Raw genomic sequence first — 20,313 nt, 5'->3', positions numbered from 1 at the left:
CCATATCACCCATGTGAAAAACTGCCCTCTTGGTTATTCAACTAGTTGACCAAAGATAATTGATAATTAGATTCAGCTGATTGAACACAGCCAGCCCTGAATCTACACCTCACTATGGGGGGGTCTTTTACTAAAGCTTAGCTCAAGTTATCTGCAGCAGGGCCTGTAGGAATAAAATGGGCCCTATTGCAGATAACTCGTGCAAAGCTTTAGTAAAAGACCCCCTATATAAATGAACTTACCATGAAAGTGAAATAGCCACCACAAAGTTTCTACAAGAGCACTTTGGCCCAATGAAATGAAACATCAGAAAAGATTAGAAAAAAGTTGTTGAAAAGTATCAATCTGGAAAAGGTTACAAAGCCATTTCTAAAGTTCTGGAACTCCACTGAACCACAGTGAGAGCCATTATCTCCAAATGAAGATGGCTTGGAATGCTGGAGAATCTTCCCAGGAAGGGCTGACCTGCCAAAATTACTCCAAAGGTGCAGCAACAACTTATCTGGGAAGTCACAAAACATCCCAGAAGAACATCCAAAGAAGTGCAGGCCTCTCTAGCCTCAGCCAAGGTCAGTGTTCATGACTCCACATTAAGAGAGAGACTGGGCAAAAATGGGAAAACATCACTTTCCAAAAGTAACATCCATCCTCGTCTGAAGTTTTCAAAAACACGCCTGGATGATCCCCAAACATTTTGGGACAATGTTCTATGGACTGATGAGTCAAAAATTAGCTCTTTTTGGACAATGCAGGTCCCATTATGTCTGGCCTAAAGCAATACAGTAGTCCACAGAAAGATCATCATACGAACAAACATGATGGTGGTGGTAGTGTGATGGTATGGGGATGCTTTGCTGCCTCATTGAATGACCCACGAATTCTGCCCTATACCAGAAAATTCTTCAGGAGAATGTCCGGTCATGTGTCCATGAGCTGAAGCTGAATCTGAACTATAATTGGGCTATGCAGCAAGACAATGATCCAAAACACAATATCAAGTAAGGATAAGGGTAATGGGATTTGATACCACCTTTCTATGGTACAATCATCAAAATGGTTTACATTTATTATATGCAGGTACTTTCGCTGCCCCTAATGGGCTCACAATCTAAGGGGTCCTTTTACTAAGCCATGTAGGCACCTACGCGCGCCGAATGCACGCCAAATTGGAGTTACCGCATAGCCCTTGCAGTAATTTCAATTTTGGTGCACGTCCGCAAAATATTTTTTATTTTCTGGCATGCGTAATGGACACGTGCCAAGTGGCATTTGACGTGCATAGGTCATTACTGCCTAGATTCTTTACCACTAGGTCAATGGCTGGTGGGAAGGTCTCAGACCCAAATGGACACGCGGCTATTTTGATTTTGCCACACGTCCATTTTTGGCAAAACAAAGAGAGGCCCTTTTTACAGGTGTGTGCCCAAAACCCGTGCCTACACTAACGCAAGCCATTTTTGAGTGGGCCTTTGTAAAAGGACCCCTAAGTAAGTCTACATCTGAATGGCTGAGGAGGAAAAACTAAGTTTTGGACTGACCTAGTCAAAGTCCTGACTTGAACCCAATAGAGATGTGGCAGATCTGAAATGAGAAGTTTATAATGAGAACCTATGAATGTGCCTGAATTAAAGCAGTTGTGCAAAGAATAGTGGGTTAAGATTCCTCTCAGTGATGCAGAAGACTGATATCAAATTATAGGAAGCATTTGGTTGCAATTAAGTTATTAAATTTAGAGGGCAGTTACTTTTTCACATGGGTGTTGAATATCTTTGTTCTTTAATATAGGGGCCCTTTTAATAAGCTGCGTAGGCACCTACGTGCATCCTACACGCGTCAATTTTGAACTACCATCCAGCTACCACATGGCCTGGGTGGTAATTTTATTTTTTACGCAAGTCCGCTACGTGCACTGAAAAATATTTTTATTTTCTGGCGCGCAGCGAGAACTGGGCAGTAATCAGCATTGTACACACATTGACGATTACCACCCGGTTAACGCGTGAGACCTTACCGCTAAGTGAATGGGTGGCGGTAAGGTCTCAGACCCAAAATGGATGCGCCAATTTTCATTTTGCCACACGTCCATTTTCGGCCAAAAAAAAAAGCATTTTTTTAAACAGATACGCTGAAAAATGGATCTCCGCACGTCCAAAACACGTGCCTACACTAGAGCAGGTCATTTTTCAGCACACCTTAGTAAAAGGGCCCCATAGTTTTTAAATGATTACTTAATTTATTTAAGTGTTTACCCAGGTTCCCTTTGTCTAATATAGTATTACATTTTGTTTAAAGCTCGGAAACCATTTCAGTGTGATTATATATCACTGTAAAATGTCAGTGGCAGCGGTGATGGATTTAGAATGTTGGAGAAAAAAAAGGAGCTTTGCACTGATTTTCAGCACTTGGGGATCCTCTTACTAAGCTGCGGTAAAAGGGTGCCTGCACTAGCATCAGCATGTGTTTTTGGCGCACACTGAGGTCACCTTTTACCGCCAGTTTCCTTCTTTTAACCAGTCATTGAGTTGAATGCAGACTCCGGCTCTATAAATTTTCCCAGAAAAGAAATGTTAGGTACTGACTGGTAGTTTTCCAACTTGTTCTAGTCAAGGACAAATTAATTTGAAGAACATTATGAGAAAGGGATAAGCCAAGGGAGAGAGTTGATCAGGGGATTGGGTGGAAGTTGAATTTGTTTTAGTTGCAATATCAAGGGCAAAGATAATTATTTAATAGGCCAAAGATTTGGTGGTGTTAATTTTCCCATTTAAGTTTTTCCTACATATAATAGATCTAGGTCGTCTTTTATCAAACCAAAAACAAAAATGTTTAAATAGGACCCAAAATGAAGACTTTATTTTTTTGTTTGGCATTATTTACACAGGGGCAGCTCAGCATTTTGTTTAGTGTGTGAGACGGGATCTGTGCATACTGAACACAAAATAAAATGAGTGGAAGATCTGGTGAGTGTTTATTCCCAGGTTCAGAGCTGCGGCTAAAATAATTTTCAGTGCTTCATCTTCCCCCCCCCCCCCCCTTTTCTGTTAACAAGTGACTGAAATTAAAATGCATGTTTTCTGAAAAAAAAAATATGATTAGGTGGTTCACCCAAGGAACTGAAATAGAGTTTGTCAAGTAAGTTTCAGAATTTCTTTTTCAAAAACCTAAAAAATGTTATTTTATCTGCGCAACTTGGAAAATTTGTTTAACAACTGAAGACCACTGATGGTGGAATGCCTGTAAAGATCTGGAACTTAATCAAAGACTAAAGAAAGATGCCTTACTGTTCCTATCAACAGATATGTTAGTGTAGTGTTTTGCATTGTCCCTCAGGTTCTGTATAGCGTGACATAAGCTGCATGCGCAAATCCAGTCAACTTGGGGATAATTGGCAATTAACAAGCAATTATTGGCACATTGGCATTAATTACAGCTGTTTAAGCGTATGCTGTAATGTGATGCATGTAAATTCTAAGTTGCATAGTTGAAAGGGGTGTGTGGAATGGTTGGGTCATAGATGTTTCTAAAATCTTTGCGCATTGTTATAGAATACACTTGGCCTCTGCCTAATTTTGGCATCAGCATTTACACCAAGTTTTACTTGACGTAACAGCCCATGACTACATTTAGTCACGCAGACGGGTGCTCTGCGTATTCTATAAACTGTGCAGAGATTCCAAAATTCTATAAATTACACTGAAATTTAGGTGTGAATAATGCCAAACAAAAAAAAAGTTTTCATTTTGGGTCCTATTTAAACATTTTTTGTTTGATAAAAGATGACCTAGATCTTATTATTTGTAGGAAAAAATTAAATGGGAAAAATAACACCACCAAATCTTTGGCCTATTAAATAATTATCTTTGCCCTTGATATTGCACCTAAATTTAGGTGTACTTTATAGAATACTAGGAAAAAATGCCCGTTTATGAGCGGAATGAAACGGGCGCTAGCAAGGGGCCCCCTCCCTCCGTCCCTCGAAGCTACTTGCCTTGTTCGCTGTGGGCCGTTTCGGCCCTTGAGTGTCAATAGCTCCGCCCTCGACGTCATGACGTTTTGACGCGTCATGACGTTTTGACGCGAGGGCGGTGCACACACTCCAGGGCACACCGGATATCTCGGGCGCCTCAACTTCCGTGGAGGCTTCAGAACGTTGGGGTTGCCTTTTATATATATAGATGCCTAGGCATATTTTGTTTCGGTGTTGATTTTTTGGGCGCGATATATAAAATCTAGTCCTGTATGACCTGGCAGCCATTTGCTCCAATTGACCCTAAGTGACACTCCTTAGCTGTCTTCCTCCAGGCTTGCATGCTGTTCAGTTTTTCTATTACTGCATTTTGAGCTGCCACTTGTTTGAACTCTCACTATTTTCATGAGATGGTGCAAGAATTTGAAAACAAACAGTTCTTCTAGAGGTGATGCCTGCAGCAAGGCTTCAGAGAAGTTGAGGGGGGGGGGGGAGCAGTTTAGAGGGATGGAGTGGAAAAAGGATGGAGGAGGGTGGCTGATAGGAGAGGCAGGTGGGGATTGAGGGTAGTGTAGAGCAGGGTTCTTCAAATCCAGTCCTTGAAGTCCACAACCCAGCCTGGTTTTCAGGATTTCCACAGAGTATGTATGAAATCTATTTACATTCACCATTTCTCTTGTATGCAAATAGATCATATAAATATTCATTGTGGAAATCCTGAAAACCATGTTGGGTTGTGGACTTCGAGGACTGGATTTGAGGACCCCCGGTGTACAGTGTATGGGAAGGGACTGTGTTGTGGGAGATCATCTGGGGGAGGGTATTGTGGGAATGAGATGGGCTGGAGGAGAGCGAGATAGTGTTGATGGGTACGGGGAAATGGGTGGAGGGAAAAATAGAGAGTGTGGGGAAGCTGACTCTTCTAATTTGCTTGGTTGCTTTGAGAATGCTTAAGTGGCTGGGCTTTCCACATATTTTCACAGAGTATGCACGAGCCCAGGCTACTCGCCTCTTTCTCTGTTGGCTGTGGACTGACCAAGGCCAGTCTAAAAAGGTTTCAGCTGGTACAGAATACTGCGGCACGCCTGGTAACTCTGAAAAATAAGTTCAATCATATTACCCCTGTATTGGCTGACTTGCATTGGCTGTGTATTGCAGCAAGGAACACTGTTTTAAATTAGCGTATTTGGTTTCCAAGGCATCTTAGAAGGACTTTCCTAAATATCTTTTGGAAAAGTTGCACAGGCAAGTTTTGGAGCACTTATTGCGCCCTCTCAACGCTGTCATTTTCTGCTGCCTTCATTAAGTTCTGCTAGATATTTTCTGTTACACTGGATCTATTTTATATAATTCCTTGCTGACCGAAATTAGCAGTGTTATGACTTACGTTGGTTTTCGCAAGGCTCCGAAAACTTGGCTTTTCAAAAGAAGCTTTGGTGTTTTAGCACATTAGTCATTTTTAGTTTGATATGTATCATTATTTTGTATTGCATATTGTTATTGTAAAAACTTTATTGTATAAATTTGTATATCAAGTAAATATATGAAATCAAATCACTTTGAGAAGTTTTTATTTATTTTGCCAGCATGGCCCATGCTTTCAACCGAGTGGCAAATAACACCTAGGAATTACTTGCATATATATATGGGTGGACTTGTTGTCTGTTGATCCCCAAGACTATTACTGAAACTGAGATAGGAACAATTGCTTTAGCTTTCTTCTTTCTTGATACAGCATTCAACTTGTTAACGAATCAGCAAGCTTGGTTTTGTACCTTAAATAGTTTTGTTGGAAATATTGAACAATACTGTATAACCTTCCCCAGTGACTGAACTATTTTGCCAAGTCATCTGAATTGTGACCTGCAGGACTTCTACTATTCTTCCAAATTATATGGTTGTTTTTGGTGTTGAAAGCTGCCTACTGGGTGCCAATTGAAGACCACCATGCTCATATATACTTAACTAAGAACACAAGTTTTCAAAGTCAAAAAGGTGTGTGTGTGTGTGTGGGTAGTAATTTGTGCAGCTTGTTAGGTATTAAAGAGGAGTTGCAGAACTTGGTAGTTTAGAGGCTTATTCTGAACATTTGAGTGTCTGCTGTGGTAAATTTTGCATTGAAGTTAAAAAGATTCCAATTACAGTCTGATGTTGGAATTCATAAATGTTAAAGCTATTGAAAGGTTAGAATGATTTTAAAGAAGGCAAACAAGGAAGGAAGGATTTTTCTTGGCTATACAAATGTTTCTGTTCAATAGAACACAAATACTTTTTATGGGCTATGACTGCCTTGGGTGAAGCTTCCGCTACAAGTATCTCTTTAATGTTTGAAGTCTCATACATGCTAAAGTGTTACAAAAGTGGTGGGTGTGATTTGTCAGCTAAAACTTCAAATGCTACATTTTTATCCTCCTTCCCTTTTCCTTTCTGTTTTTAAGGGCCCTGTTTACAAAGGCACACTGGCATTTTTATTAAGTGCTAACCTTGTAGATGTCTTATAATATTCCTATGATCTAATTTAGGAGACCTTACAGTTCTAGTGTGGGGACTAATTGTAAAATCTCAGTTTGTTATGGCCAAACACTCATAATTGAAGTATGCGTTGTACAACAATGCTTCATCCCCAGTCAACATTCAGCATTCAACATTTCCAAGGCTACAGTCCTAATAGCATTTGTGTATCAATCTTCTAACGGGGATCATCAGAATATCTTGCAGCATACACCAAATGGGAACCACGCCCCTATGTACTCATGGTGCTGCACAAATGGATATAGATCTACCCATATTATTATATTCTTTAACCCAATTATTTTTTTGAATTTTTGTAAAAAAAATTTTTATATCTGCTTAATTGTATAATAACAAAGTGTGCTCTTTATAACTTTAGGCAATGATATTCTATCATTCATGGCAAGATCGAAAAGGAGGTGCGCATGTATTAGAAGTTAACTTTGGCAGCGATTTTTCACCAGGAACAAACCTCCGCCAACATGGCCAGGTTTCGAAGTCCTTCTTCAGGGAAGAGGTTATCTGGGGAAAAAAACATAATATCAAACATGTACTTATATATCCATATAGAACCGAGCACCCCTGCATTTACAAAAAAGATTGAGGCATTACCATCTCACACTGCACTCCTGCACAGAAAAAAATGGCCGTGGCATCTGACGCAATGTTAGGCTATAAATAGCACACAGCTGATCAGAGCTTGCAATCCTGATTGGGCCATGACTTACCCATAGCTACCAATCAGATCAGTGACCAGCAATCAATTTTGGAGTTTAACCCCAAAGGTTGAAGGGTTTGTAATTGGAAGATCCAACGTTGTTCTTTATGGTTTAATAATTGTCCAATGTTCCCACCCTCCCACCCTAGTCGGACACGGTCTAAGATTCCCCATTTAATGTCACTAAGCTGGTGGATGAAAATCCAGCCAGTGCTGAAAATCCAGCCAGTGCTGAACTAATGGTGCAGTTAATACGGTTCTTAATTCTTGATTTATGTTCATTTAAACAAGACTTTATAGGACGACTTGAACATCCTATATAGATGGATTGACAAGGACACAAACCACATTATTAGAATTGCAGTTGGTTAATAGCCTAACATCGCGTCAGACGCCGCGGCCATTTTTTTCTATGCAGGAATGCAGTGTGAGATGGTAATGCCTCAATCTTTTTTGTAAATGCAGGGGTGCTCGGTTCTATATGGATATATAAGTACATATCTGATATTATGTTTTTTTTCCCCAGCGAACATCTTCCCTGAAGAAGGACTTCGAAACCTGGCCATGTTGGCGGAGGTTTGTCCCTGGAAAAATCGCTGCCAAAGTTAAGTGCTAATACATGCGCACATCCTTTTTGATCTTGCCATGAATGGTAGAATATCAGTGCCGAAAGTTATAAGGAGCACACTTTGTTATTATACAATTAAGCAGATATAAAAATTTTTTTTTACAAAAATTCAAAAAAATAATTGGGCTAAAGAATATAATAATATGGGTAGATCTATGACGATTTGCGCAGCACCATGAGTACATAGGGGCTTGGTCGCCATTTGGTGTATGCTGCAAGATATTCTGATGATCCCCGTTAAAAGATTGATACACAAATGCTATTAGGACTGTAGCCTTGGAAATGTTGACTGTTGACTGGGGATGAAGCATTGTTGCACAACGCATATTTCAATTATGAGTGTTTGGCATATAAATTCCTATGGGCATCTACATGGTTAATGCATGCTAATTTTTAAACAGGGCCCTAAGCCTTTTTTTTTTTTTTTTTAAATAAAAGAAATAGGTCTAGGACAATGATTCTGAACCTAGTCCTTGGGACACGTCCAGACAATCTGATTTTCAGAATTTCCATGCCTATGGATGAGCTGGGTTTATATACAGTGGAGGGATATCTGTCTCATGTATAGCCACAGTGGATATCCTGAAAAATGCATGGCTGGATGTGTCCTAAGGTCTGTCTCAGGGAAGGTTACAAAAGTAATAACCAGTTCTTTTATGTTAAAATCACAAATACTAAGATTTCTCTGTTTTGCACGAATTTGTTTCATTCCAGAGGAGATGCTTGTGGATTCCTTTGTTCACTGTATAGGCCACCCTCATCTTAGCCTTTCATTAATCACAGATTCTAGTTTGACTGTACCCTGTTCTCCCTATCAGCTGTTTCTAAAACCTCGTCCTCTAAGTAACTCTCTGTTGGAGGCTTCATGTTGGAACTACCTTTTTTCTTGTGTAGACTTGGTAACATCGGGATAAACTGACTCTTTTTGCCCACAGAACAAAGTACAAGTCTGTGAGTTACGAAAAAATAATCTGCTTTTGAATTGTACACCCAATGATGGGTGGAACATATCATCACTGTAAAACTTTGATTTAAACTATAGATTCCATATATATGGATATATTTATGGTTTGGGTTTTTTTTTTTTTAGTTCTGTGTAGTTCGTTTCCCCTTAAGATGAGTACCAAGGGGACTTGATGGATGGAGAGGATGAGAGAATGATTTTTGACAGATTAGGATGGAGGAATGAGAGGGGGGGATAGGGGGATCTAAGGGGATTGACTTGGGAGGGTGTAGCCTAATGGTTAAAACAGTGGGCTGTGACTAAGATAGGGGTTCAAATTTCACATCTCCCACTGACGACACTTTATCCTCTCTTGCATCAGGTACAGAGTTGGGGCCTTATTTACTGATCTGTGGTATCGCTGGTTAGTGAATCCCTCAATAAGTGCATTTTTTTACATTGCTGTATCCAAGGATGGTACATTTTCCTGGCCACACTAACATAGGGGTCTGAAATTGGTTCTCACTATCTTTTAAAGGACCAGATGGTGGTTTAGGAAAACCTGTCCACCTCCATTGCCTTATAAAACCAGAGAACCCCCTCCTCATCAGATCTAGGCCCATTCCTGGTGCTTTAAAAAAAATCCAAAACCCCAACTGATCCAGTCCCCTTAAAAATGAGGGCAGTCCCCCTGTACACTCCCATCACAATCCTATATTTATAAATTCATTGCCATACTCCTGCCCTATTGACTGCCTCTACAAAATTGGCTGTTGCAGGTCCCTAGCAATTGTATCATAGCTCTGCCCCTAGGGAGATAGTTTGTTAGGAAGAAGGATTCTGTGGAAGGTCCTCATGGACTTTCCCTCCATCCCCCAGTCCTTCAATCACAGGGTGATATGATACAGACGTTCAAATATTTGAAAGGTATTAATCCGCAAACGAATCTTTTCTGGAGATGGGAAGGCAGTAGAACGAGAGGACATGAAATGAGATTGAAGGGGGGCAGACTCAGGAAAGATGTCAGGAAGTATTTCTTCACGGAGAGGGTGGTGAACGCTTGGAATGCCCTCCCGCGGGAGGTGGTGGAGATGAAAACAGTATCGGAATTCAAGCATGCGTGGGACAGGCATAAAGGAATCCTGTGCAGAAGGAATGGATCTACAGAAGCTTAGCTGAAATTGGGTGGCGGGGGGAAGAGGGGTTGGTGGTTGAGAGGCTAGGATGGGGGAGGGCAGACTTATACGGGGTCTGTGCCAGAGCCGGTGATGGGAGGCGGGACTGGTGGTTGGGAGGCGGGAAATACTGCTGCACAGACTTATACGGTCTGTGCCCTGAAAAAGACAGGTACAAATCAAGGTAAGGTATACACATATGAGTTTATCGTGGGCAGACTAGATGGACCGTGCAGGTCTTTTTCTGCCGTCATCTACTATGTTACTATGTTACTATGTTCAATCACCTCTGTTCCCCCTCCATCCTCATTTGCTCATTCTGCCACCCTCTGCATTCTCCAGTCCTTCCTTTCCTTTCTGTCCTTGATTCTGCCCCTGCCTCCTCCAGTCCTCAGATTCCATCCCTGTGTTGAAACCTTGTTTCCTTTCTTGTACCTGGCACTAATCCCTTTTCCCTCACCCGAAAGAGCAAAATAAATTGCCCAGATACAAGAAAATGTAATACAACAAGTACATATTGTTACAAAGTTCACTTGATTTCTATGCAGATCTATGTAGCTTCTAACCCTGACTTGGCATAGATATTGGTGGTGGTGGTGGGGGGGGGGGGGGGGGTCTGTGCAAGCTAACATAACTAGATACAGTGGTGGAAATAAGTATTTGATCCCTTGCTGATTTTGTAAGTTTGCCCACTGACAAAGACATGAGCAGCCCATAATTGAAGGGTAGGTTATTGGTAACAGTGAGAGATAGCACATCACAAATTAAATCCGTAAAATCACATTGTGGAAAGTATATGAATTTATTTGCATTCTGCAGAGGGAAATAAGTATTTGATCCCCCACCAACCAGTAAGAGATCTGGCCCCTACAGACCAGGTAGATGCTCCAAATCAACTCGTTACCTGCATGACAGACAGCTGTCGGCAATGGTCACCTGTATGAAAGACACCTGTCCACAGACTCAGTGAATCAGTCAGACTCTAACCTCTACAAAATGGCCAAGAGCAAGGAGCTGTCTAAGGATGTCAGGGACAAGATCATACACCTGCACAAGGCTGGAATGGGCTACAAAACCATCAGTAAGACGCTGGGCGAGAAGGAGACAACTGTTGGTGCCATAGTAAGAAAATGGAAGAAGTACAAAATGACTGTCAATCGACAAAGATCTGGGGCTCCACGCAAAATCTCACCTCGTGGGGTATCCTTGATCATGAGGAAGGTTAGAAATCAGCCTACAACTACAAGGGGGGAACTTGTCAATGATCTCAAGGCAGCTGGGACCACTGTCACCACGAAAACCATTGGTAACACATTACGACATAACGGATTGCAATCCTGCAGTGCCCCTCAAGGTCCCCCTGCTCCGGAAGGCACATGTGACGGCCCGTCTGAAGTTTGCCAGTGAACACCTGGATGATGCCGAGAGTGATTGGGAGAAGGTGCTGTGGTCAGATGAGACAAAAATTGAGCTCTTTGGCATGAACTCAACTCGCCGTGTTTGGAGGAAGAGAAATGCTGCCTATGACCCAAAGAACACCGTCCCCACTGTCAAGCATGGAGGTGGAAATGTTATGTTTTGGGGGTGTTTCTCTGCTAAGGGCACAGGACTACTTCACCGCATCAATGGGAGAATGGATGGGGCCATGTACCGTACAATTCTGAGTGACAACCTCCTTCCCTCCGCCAGGGCCTTAAAAATGGGTCGTGGCTGGGTCTTCCAGCACGACAATGACCCAAAACATACAGCCAAGGCAACAAAGGAGTGGCTCAGGAAGAAGCACATTAGGGTCATGGAGTGGCCTAGCCAGTCACCAGACCTTAATCCCATTGAAAACTTATGGAGGGAGCTGAAGCTGCGAGTTGCCAAGCGACAGCCCAGAACTCTTAATGATTTAGAGATGATCTGCAAAGAGGAGTGGACCAAAATTCCTCCTGACATGTGTGCAAACCTCATCATCAACTACAGAAGACGTCTGACCGCTGTGCTTGCCAACAAGGGTTTTGCCACCAAGTATTAGGTCTTGTTTGCCAGAGGGATTAAATACTTATTTCCCTCTGCAGAATGCAAATAAATTCATATACTTTCCACAATGTGATTTTCCGGATTTAATTTGTGATGTGCTATCTCTCACTGTTACCAATAACCTACCCTTCAATTATGGGCTGCTCATGTCTTTGTCAGTGGGCAAACTTACAAAATCAGCAAGGGATCAAATACTTATTTCCACCACTGTATAGTTGTGCTGTTTTTATTTAAGCGGCATTTTGTTGGCAGTGACATTGGCGAGAAGTGGATATTTAGACCAAAAGCAACCATAAGGAAGATAGGAGCAGCCCTGTTTTATTGTTTCTATCTTTGTTGTCAACATTTAATGAACAAAGAGGATCTTGTATAGTTTTTCATAGTTAAAACTGATTCTACTTACATTGCTCCTCCTTGCTGGGGGCCTTTGTTAATAATCATAGACTTATTTCTGCTCCACATTGCTGAAAATCCCACATACGTACAGCACAAGAATTAATTGAAAGGCTTCTGTAATATGGGAGTCATTTGGTACAAAGGAAGGCCATTACAGGCCTGTCCTTTTGAATGCCTCTTGCTATTTATGACTGAAGAAGAACTTTGGATTTAAAATAATTTTATGCTCTATTGTGGAATCCATACACCCCTACTTTTTGGCCAGCTAGAATCAAATGAAGGAAAAGTGTCTGTTTGCTATGATCAAAGTTTTTGAGAAAAGAGAGACCATTAAATTGTGTTTGTAGGTTTTTCCTATAAGATGAGGATCTGATGAGATTTTGAGAGGTTGGAGTGAGGAGGCAATGTCCTTATGTGGATTAGGAATTATTTGACAGAAAACAGAGGGTAGGGTTAAATGCCCATTTTTCTCAATGGAGGAAGGTCAGTAGTGGAGTGCCGCAGGGATCTGTACTGGGTCCTGAGCGATTTTAACATATTTATAAATGATTTGGAAATTGGAACAACAAGTGAGGTGACTAAATTTGCAGATGACACAAAACTATTCAAAGTTGTCAAAACGCATGCAGACTGTGAATAATTGTAGGAAGACCTTAGGAAACTGGAAGACTGGGCTTCCAAATAGCAGATGAAATTTAGGGCCCTGTTTACTAAGGTGTGTTAGTGTTTTTAGCGTGCCTACACTTAGCGAGCTAACCATGCAGGCGCCTATAGGGATATTGTAGGCATGTACATGGTTAACACACATTAAAAACATTAATGCACCTATAACGCTGCTTAGTAAACAGGGCCCTTAATGTGGACATATGTTAAGTGATGCATTGGACAAATGTAAAGTGATGCACATTTGGGAAGAATAATCCAAATCTTAGTTACCTGATGCTGGGGTCCACCTTAGGAGTCAGCACTCAAGAAAAAGATCTAGGTGTCATTGTAGACAATATGCTGAAATCTTCAGCCCAGTGTGTGGCGACAGTCAAATAAGCAAAAAGGATGCTAGGAATTATTAGGAAAGGGATGTAAGACCAAGAATATTATAAAGCCTCTGTATCGCTCCGTGGTGCGACTTCACCTTGAGTATTGCATTCAAGATGTAGAATTAGAAATGGTTCAAAGAAGAGCGACCAAAATGATAAAGGGGATGGAACTCCTCCCATATGAGGAAAGGCTAAAGAGGTTAGGCCTCTTCATTTTGAAAAAGAGACGGCTGAAGGGAGATATGATTGAGGTCTATAAAATCCTGAGTGGTGTAGAACGGGTAGAAGTGGATCGATGTTTTTTTCACTCTTTCAAAATTATTTTTATTTATTTTTGTTACATTTGTACCCCGCGCTTTCCCACTCATGGCAGGCTCAATGCGGCTTACATATTGTATACAGGTATTTATTTGTACCTGGGGCAATGGAGGGTTAAGTGACTTGTCCAGAGTCACAAGGAGCTGCCTGTGCCTGAAGTGGGAATCGAACTCAGTTCCTCAGTTCCCCAGGACCAGAGTCCACCACCCTAACCACTAGGCCACTCCTCCACTCATCTGTAGGACACTCGATGAAATTAAATGGAAATACTTTTAAAAACAAATATGAAAAAATATTTTTCACTCAAAGAATAGTTAAGCTCTGAAACTTGTTGCCAGGGGATGTAGTAACAGTGGTTAGCATATCTGGGTTTAAAGTTCCTGGAGGAAAAGTCCATAGACTGTTATTGAGATAGTCATGGGGGAAGCCACTGCTTGCTCTGGGATTGGTAACATGAGATGTTGCTACTATTTGGGTTTCTACCAGGTATTTGTGACCTGGATTGGCCACTGTTGGATGCAGGATACTGGACTAGATGGCCCATTGGTCTGACCCAGTATGACTATTCTTATGGTCTTATGTTCTTATATATTTTTTTCGCTGTAAGGGTGTAAAAGCGTAAAACTAAGAAGGCATGAGATAAACAGAAGGGACCATTAGTTTCTGAAAGTGGTTAGTAGAAAGTGTGACCTAGCAGCATTTTTTTGAAGTCTGTATAGTCATGTACTTGATGCAACAATTTGTCTTGGACTACCAGAATGTATGGGAAAGTTGTTTAACCCATTAGTGCCCAATGTTCCCATATGGGAACAAATCAATTTGTTTCCATATGGCTTATGGGAAAATTGGGCACTAATTTGGCTTATGGTCATACAGGTTGAGATAGGGGAAGTGCATGCAAATCTTTCTCTTAACAAAACACAACTGGTTGGAGTTCCCACATGAGAGGTGCAGGGACAGCTGTTATAGATCATATCAAGGATGTAACTTTCTTTCCGATTTTGCTGGATGTCTCATGACAATTCAGGCTTGTGGTTGGGAATGACAGCAGTACTCAGATAACATGAACAATTTGCTATTACAGTCACTTTATTTCCTATCTGGCAAAAAACTTTGTTTTATTTAGTATGACCAACAATATTGGTTGCAGGAAATGTTGGTACTTTAATGGAAGTGAAATCCTTTTGTACAAGTTAGATTTTGTTCCATTGTGTTAAGACTCTATAGCTTCTTTTCAAAATAACTGGAAAAAAAAAACCTTGAGTGGTTTTAATGCCACATTGCATGCCTCCCAAGCACTCAATCTTGATAAATAGTGTGTTGAAGATGAACAGTGATCTTTCTGCCATCTGTGTCTTAAGTAATTTAACCATCTCTTTTGCTCACATATTTCATAAAATTACTGAGAAAATGGGCTAGCAACGTGGCCTAGATGGATAAGTGTTGTACAGTTCCATGTGTAGGGTCCCCTTTGATTCCTGGGTTGACTACTGAGGATGAGGCAGAGGCATTATGTGTAGCCCTTGGGGGCGGGGGGCGGATTTGAAGTTGAGAGAGTGAGTCGTGCTAGTTTCTTGGATGTGACATATAAATAGAGTTGGGTTGAAAGGTTTTGAAGCAAGGCTACATTCTTCCCAGCCTAGGATGATCTCTGTAATAACCCAACTGAGCATGGTTTTTTTTTTTTGGGTGGGGGGGGGGGGGGTGGGAGGAGAATATAAAAATAGGGAAATTATATCCACCAGTATTGCAGATGCAGGCTGATGGTGCCAGATTCCACTCTATTTCTGATGGAGCCAGTTGTAAGAAGGAGCTAGGTCAGAAAGAATTCTTAATTACTGAGTATTTGTTTTAGGAATAAGGTATTTTCCTGGGGGGGGGGGGGGGGGAGATCAATATGAAAGTTTGCTGGGTGGATTGGGGGGGAGGAGAACAAGGCTGAGAGATGGCAGAGCAAGCTAACAGTTCCCCACTGGGGATTGAGGACAGAGGCAGAGCAAGCTCAGTGTGTGCCGCTGGTGTGTGTGTGGGGCGGGAAGGAAATCAAAGTTGAGGGTGTGCCATGGGGAGGGTAGGGGAGAGATACAACTACTAGGTGGGGGGGACCTAGGAAAGAGGACTTTAGGAGTAGACAGAATTTAGGGGTCTTGCTGGGAGTTAGATGGAGAGAAAACTGCAGCTGGATTGGGAGATAGAACTGGGGAGGCTGGAGCCTGAGGAGGGAAAGGCAGGAGGGCATTTCAGGCCATATGATGGGGTAATTCTGTGCATAACTACTACAAATAAACAATGCAGAATTTTGCAGAAATTTTACGCAGAATTTGAAAACTTATTTTGTGCAGAATTCCCCAGGAGTAAGGGATATTTGATCCTTTAGAATAGGTGGGTAGAATGGGGTGACTCAAAATGCAGGCTGAGGGGTTTTGTGGGGTGGTTATTGTTTTTAGATGTCATAATGATGTGTTTGTGTTATGTTGGACTATGAGTGTTCTATTGTGTGACATCTACAGGCTCATTTTCGAAAGAGAAGGACGCCCATCTTTCGACACAAATTGGAAGAGGGGCATCTTTATTTTTTATTTTTTTTATTTTATTAATACATTTCAATATTTCACTACACAGTGTAAATATGCAATCGGCATTATTATACAAATGAAATTCAAAATACAATTAAAGTAATAAAAAATTCTTAACAGCCTATTGGATTCCAAGAATTCATAAGTCTAGAAAGAATTAAAGAAAATAATTTAGCGGTTGCTACATCGGGTTACCAACCCTAGCCTGCTATTTAGGGAGGGCGTACAACATTCACATCAACTCTAGCATCAATAAATTCTTTTAACTGTTTTGGGTCTTCAAACTGAAAATGTTTACCCTCAAGCAATACATTACAAATACAAGGAAATCGTAATACAAAGTTTATTCCCAGTGCCAACGCTCTAGGGCGCTGCTCCAAAAAAGCCCTGCGCCTTACTTGTGTGGGCCTCGAGAGATCTGGAAAAATTCGAACCTTTGAGCCCAAAAACAAGTTTTCTAAGTGTCTTAAGAAAAGTCTTAAAACAGCATTGCGATCAGGCTCCAGTACAAAAGTGACCAGCATAGTTGACCTCTGGGTAATTATTTCCAGTGAACCTTCCAGGAAGGAAGTAAGATTCATTCCATCCCCCACTACCGGGGGGTTTCCATCAGTCCCCTTCGGGTTCCAGATGTGATAGGCCCGTGTAATGGGAGGTAGTGAGTCCTTATCCATTCCAAGAACGTCTACCATATATTTTTTCACCATTTCCAAAGGAGAAATTAAAGGAGATTTGGGGAAGTTAAGAAACCTAAGGTTAAGTTTCCTAACCTGGTTCTCCAGGTATTCCATTCGCTTGTGCATGAAATTATTATCTTTAACCAATGCAGTTTCCAAATTCCCCATTTCTTGAAGCTCAGTATTCACTTTCTCTAGTTTCAAGGATTGCTGTGCAGTCACTTGCACTTGGAGCAACGCAGCTTCAGACAGAATTTTAATATCACCAGTGTTTTCTTTCAATGTGTTCTGCATAGAGACCTGAATGCCATAAACCATGTCCCACAGTGACTCAAATGTCACTATTGCTGGTCTAACCATGCCACTAGCAACTGGGAGAGATTGAGGTTGAGCCTCAGCTCGAGATAATCTAGAAACAATGTCTTGAGGCAATACCTGTAAAGCTGATTGAATTAACTGCTCTTGTTCATGAGATCCACTCTCAGTAGCTGCAAACCTTCCCTCGACCAGGTTTGGTTGAACCACTTCGATTTCCGTCGCTGTTCGGGCTGCAAGCAACTCTCTCCTAGGTTGAGGCGGAGCAATATGATCCACAGGGCTCAAGGAAGCCCCGTTAGGACTCTTAATCGACGCCGATGTGTCGAGAGTTGCAGTGGGGGGGGGGGGGGGGGGGTCAAAGTTCCCCGAGGACCCGGTTGCTGCTTTGGAAATTGCAAGGTCGTCTGCTTCAACGTTGAAAAGGTCTCAGGAACCGAGGGATGTTCCTTAACCTTTCCCCTCCGCTTCCCCATCCAGAAAAATGAGGCGGCAGAAGCACCAACAGAGCTGAAAACCGAAGCAGCCTCAGAAGCAAACACAGGTGCGTCCGCTCACAGCACCATCTTGGATTTCCAGAACTAGAGGGGCATCTTTCGCACAGGGTCGCCCAAATCAGCATAATCAAAAGCTGATTTTGGGCGTCCCCAACTGCTTTCCGTCGCGGGGACAACCAAAGTTCACGGGGGCATGTCGGAGGCGTAGCGAAGGCGGGACTTTGGGCGTGCCTAACACATGGGCATCCTCGACCCAATGGAAAAAAAAAGGGCGTCCCTGATGAGCACTTGAACGACTTTACCTGGTCCTGTTTTTCTTACGACCAAGCCACAAAAGGTGCCCAAACTGACCAGATGACCACCGGAGTGAATCGGGGATGACCTCCCCTTACTCCCCCAGTGGTCACTAACCCCCTCCCACCCTCAAAAAACAGCTTTAAAAATATTACGTGCCAGCCTCTATGCGAGTCTCAGATGTTATACTCAGGTCCATCACAGCAGTATGCAGGTCCCTGGAGTAGTTTTAGTGGGTGCAGTGCACTTCAGGCAGGTGGACCCAGGCCCATCCCCCCCCTACCTGTTACACTTGTGGTGGTAAATGTGAGCCCTTCAAAACCCACCAGAAACCCACTGTACTCACATCTAGGTGCCCCCTTCACCCCTAAGGGCTATGGTAGTGGTGTACAATTGTGGGGAGTGGGTTTTGGGGGGCTCAGCACACAAGGTAAGGGAGCTATGTAGCTGGGATCAATTTCTGAAGTCCATTGCAGTGCCCCCTAGGGTGCCCAGTTGGTGTCCTGGTATGTCAGGGAGACCAGTGCACTATGAATGCTGGCTCCTCCCACGATCAAATGGCTTGGCTTTGGTAGTTTCTGAGATGGGCGTCCTTGGTTTCCATTATCGCTGAAAATCAGAAACGACCAAGTCTAGGGACGACCATCTCTAAGGACGGCCTAAATGTCAAGATTTGGGCGTCCCTGACCGTATTATCGAAACAAAAGATGGACGCCCATCTTGTTTCGATAATACGGGTTTCCCCACCCCTTCGCCGGGACGTTTTGCGAGGACATCCTCAGCAAAACTTGGGCGTCCCTTTCGATTATGTCCCTCCTAGTATCTTTGTGCCAGATATAATTAATCAAATGAAATGAAACAAAGGTGTTTTAAACATAGTGGCCCTTTAAAAAAGAATAACCTTGGGAAATTAAATGCATTTCATAGGAAAAGCAAAATCTTTTCTTATGCAGATACTCTTTATTGTAATTTCAGGTACAATATCTAGTTGGACAGCCTCCAAAAAGGACTCCCAGCTTACAAATCAAACATTAGCATTTATAAGAAGATTAGTGTTTAAGGCTATGCATTAGTTCAGGATTCCTTACTGAGATTTCTCTAGTGTTTCCTTTTTTCCTTGAGGCTGGATTACGTTGGAGAGAAAGCCATGCCTTTAATATTTCAAAATAAATGTTGTAGCAGTGCTTCCCAAATTTGTGTCCATTGTGCCCCGTTTTAACTTTTAAAAATTCATATAACCACAGGTGATGGTGAATAAAATTAGTATTATATATTTATTATTAGGATTTATTTACCACCTTTTTGAAGGAATTTACTCAAGGCGGTGTACAGTAAGAATAGATCAAACGAGCAGTAGGCAATTAGAGCAGTAAAAATATTTGAACAACAATACAAAGTATGGCATGGTATACTACTTGCAATGACAGCATAATATGTACTAGAACATTATAATTGGTAGTGAGGGTAAGGCAAAATTGTACCATATAGATGAGTAAGAAAGTAGGAAGAATTAGAAAGTAAGGTGATTGATTTGAAGAAAGTAGCACATGAGGTCAGAGAGATGGTTAAATATCTCAGCTAGGGTAGGAGTGGATAAACATGTCCCGCTGCAGTATGTGCAGCCCAAGTCAATCCTTGTGTGTGTGAGTGAGACTAACAAGTTAGTTACTACTTCCATTAAAGGCTTGGTTGAAGAGCCAAACTTTCACCTGCTTCCTGAAGTATACCTCTGTTATTGTATCCTACAATTGCAAACACCTCTTTGGAGAGGAGTATAACAAGCCTGTTCCGGTTTTATAAAAAATTTTTTTTAGAAGAGAGGAGACCCAAGAGAGTTCTGTCTTATCATTTTCCTTGGAGTACACATTTCAAGTCACACTCTCTGAGGTTTTAAAGACCCCTGAGGCAGGCCTTTGGGCCGAAACACAGCCGTGTCGGGTCATTTTTTTATGTGGATTACGTCATTTTTTATGTGAATAAACACATTATTTGGTATCCTCATTCATTCTCCTCACTTTTTTCCTTCATATCTCACGGTTTCGTGAGAGTTTTTACCTCCTTTTTGTTTTATCATGGTATACTACTTGCAATGACAGCACAATATGTACTAGAACATTATAATTGGTAGTGAGGGTAAGGCAAAATTGTAACATAGATGAGTAAGAAAGTAGGAAGAATTAGAAAGTAAGGTGATTGATTTGAAGAAAGTAGCACATGAAGTCAGAGAGATGGTTAA

General features: G+C 41.8%; 1 protein-coding gene across 4 annotated transcripts in view; it reads left to right on the top strand.

The window, feature by feature from the left end:
* Window positions 1–20,313, top strand: part of TBL1X (transducin beta like 1 X-linked) — a 473,837-nt gene that overhangs the window by 38,335 nt on the left and 415,189 nt on the right. The window lies entirely within an intron of this gene.

The sequence above is a fragment of the Microcaecilia unicolor genome, chromosome 4 (assembly GCF_901765095.1).
Source record: "Microcaecilia unicolor chromosome 4, aMicUni1.1, whole genome shotgun sequence".
NCBI lineage: Eukaryota > Metazoa > Chordata > Amphibia > Gymnophiona > Siphonopidae > Microcaecilia > Microcaecilia unicolor.
This window is presented reverse-complemented; position numbering and strand designations above follow the sequence as displayed.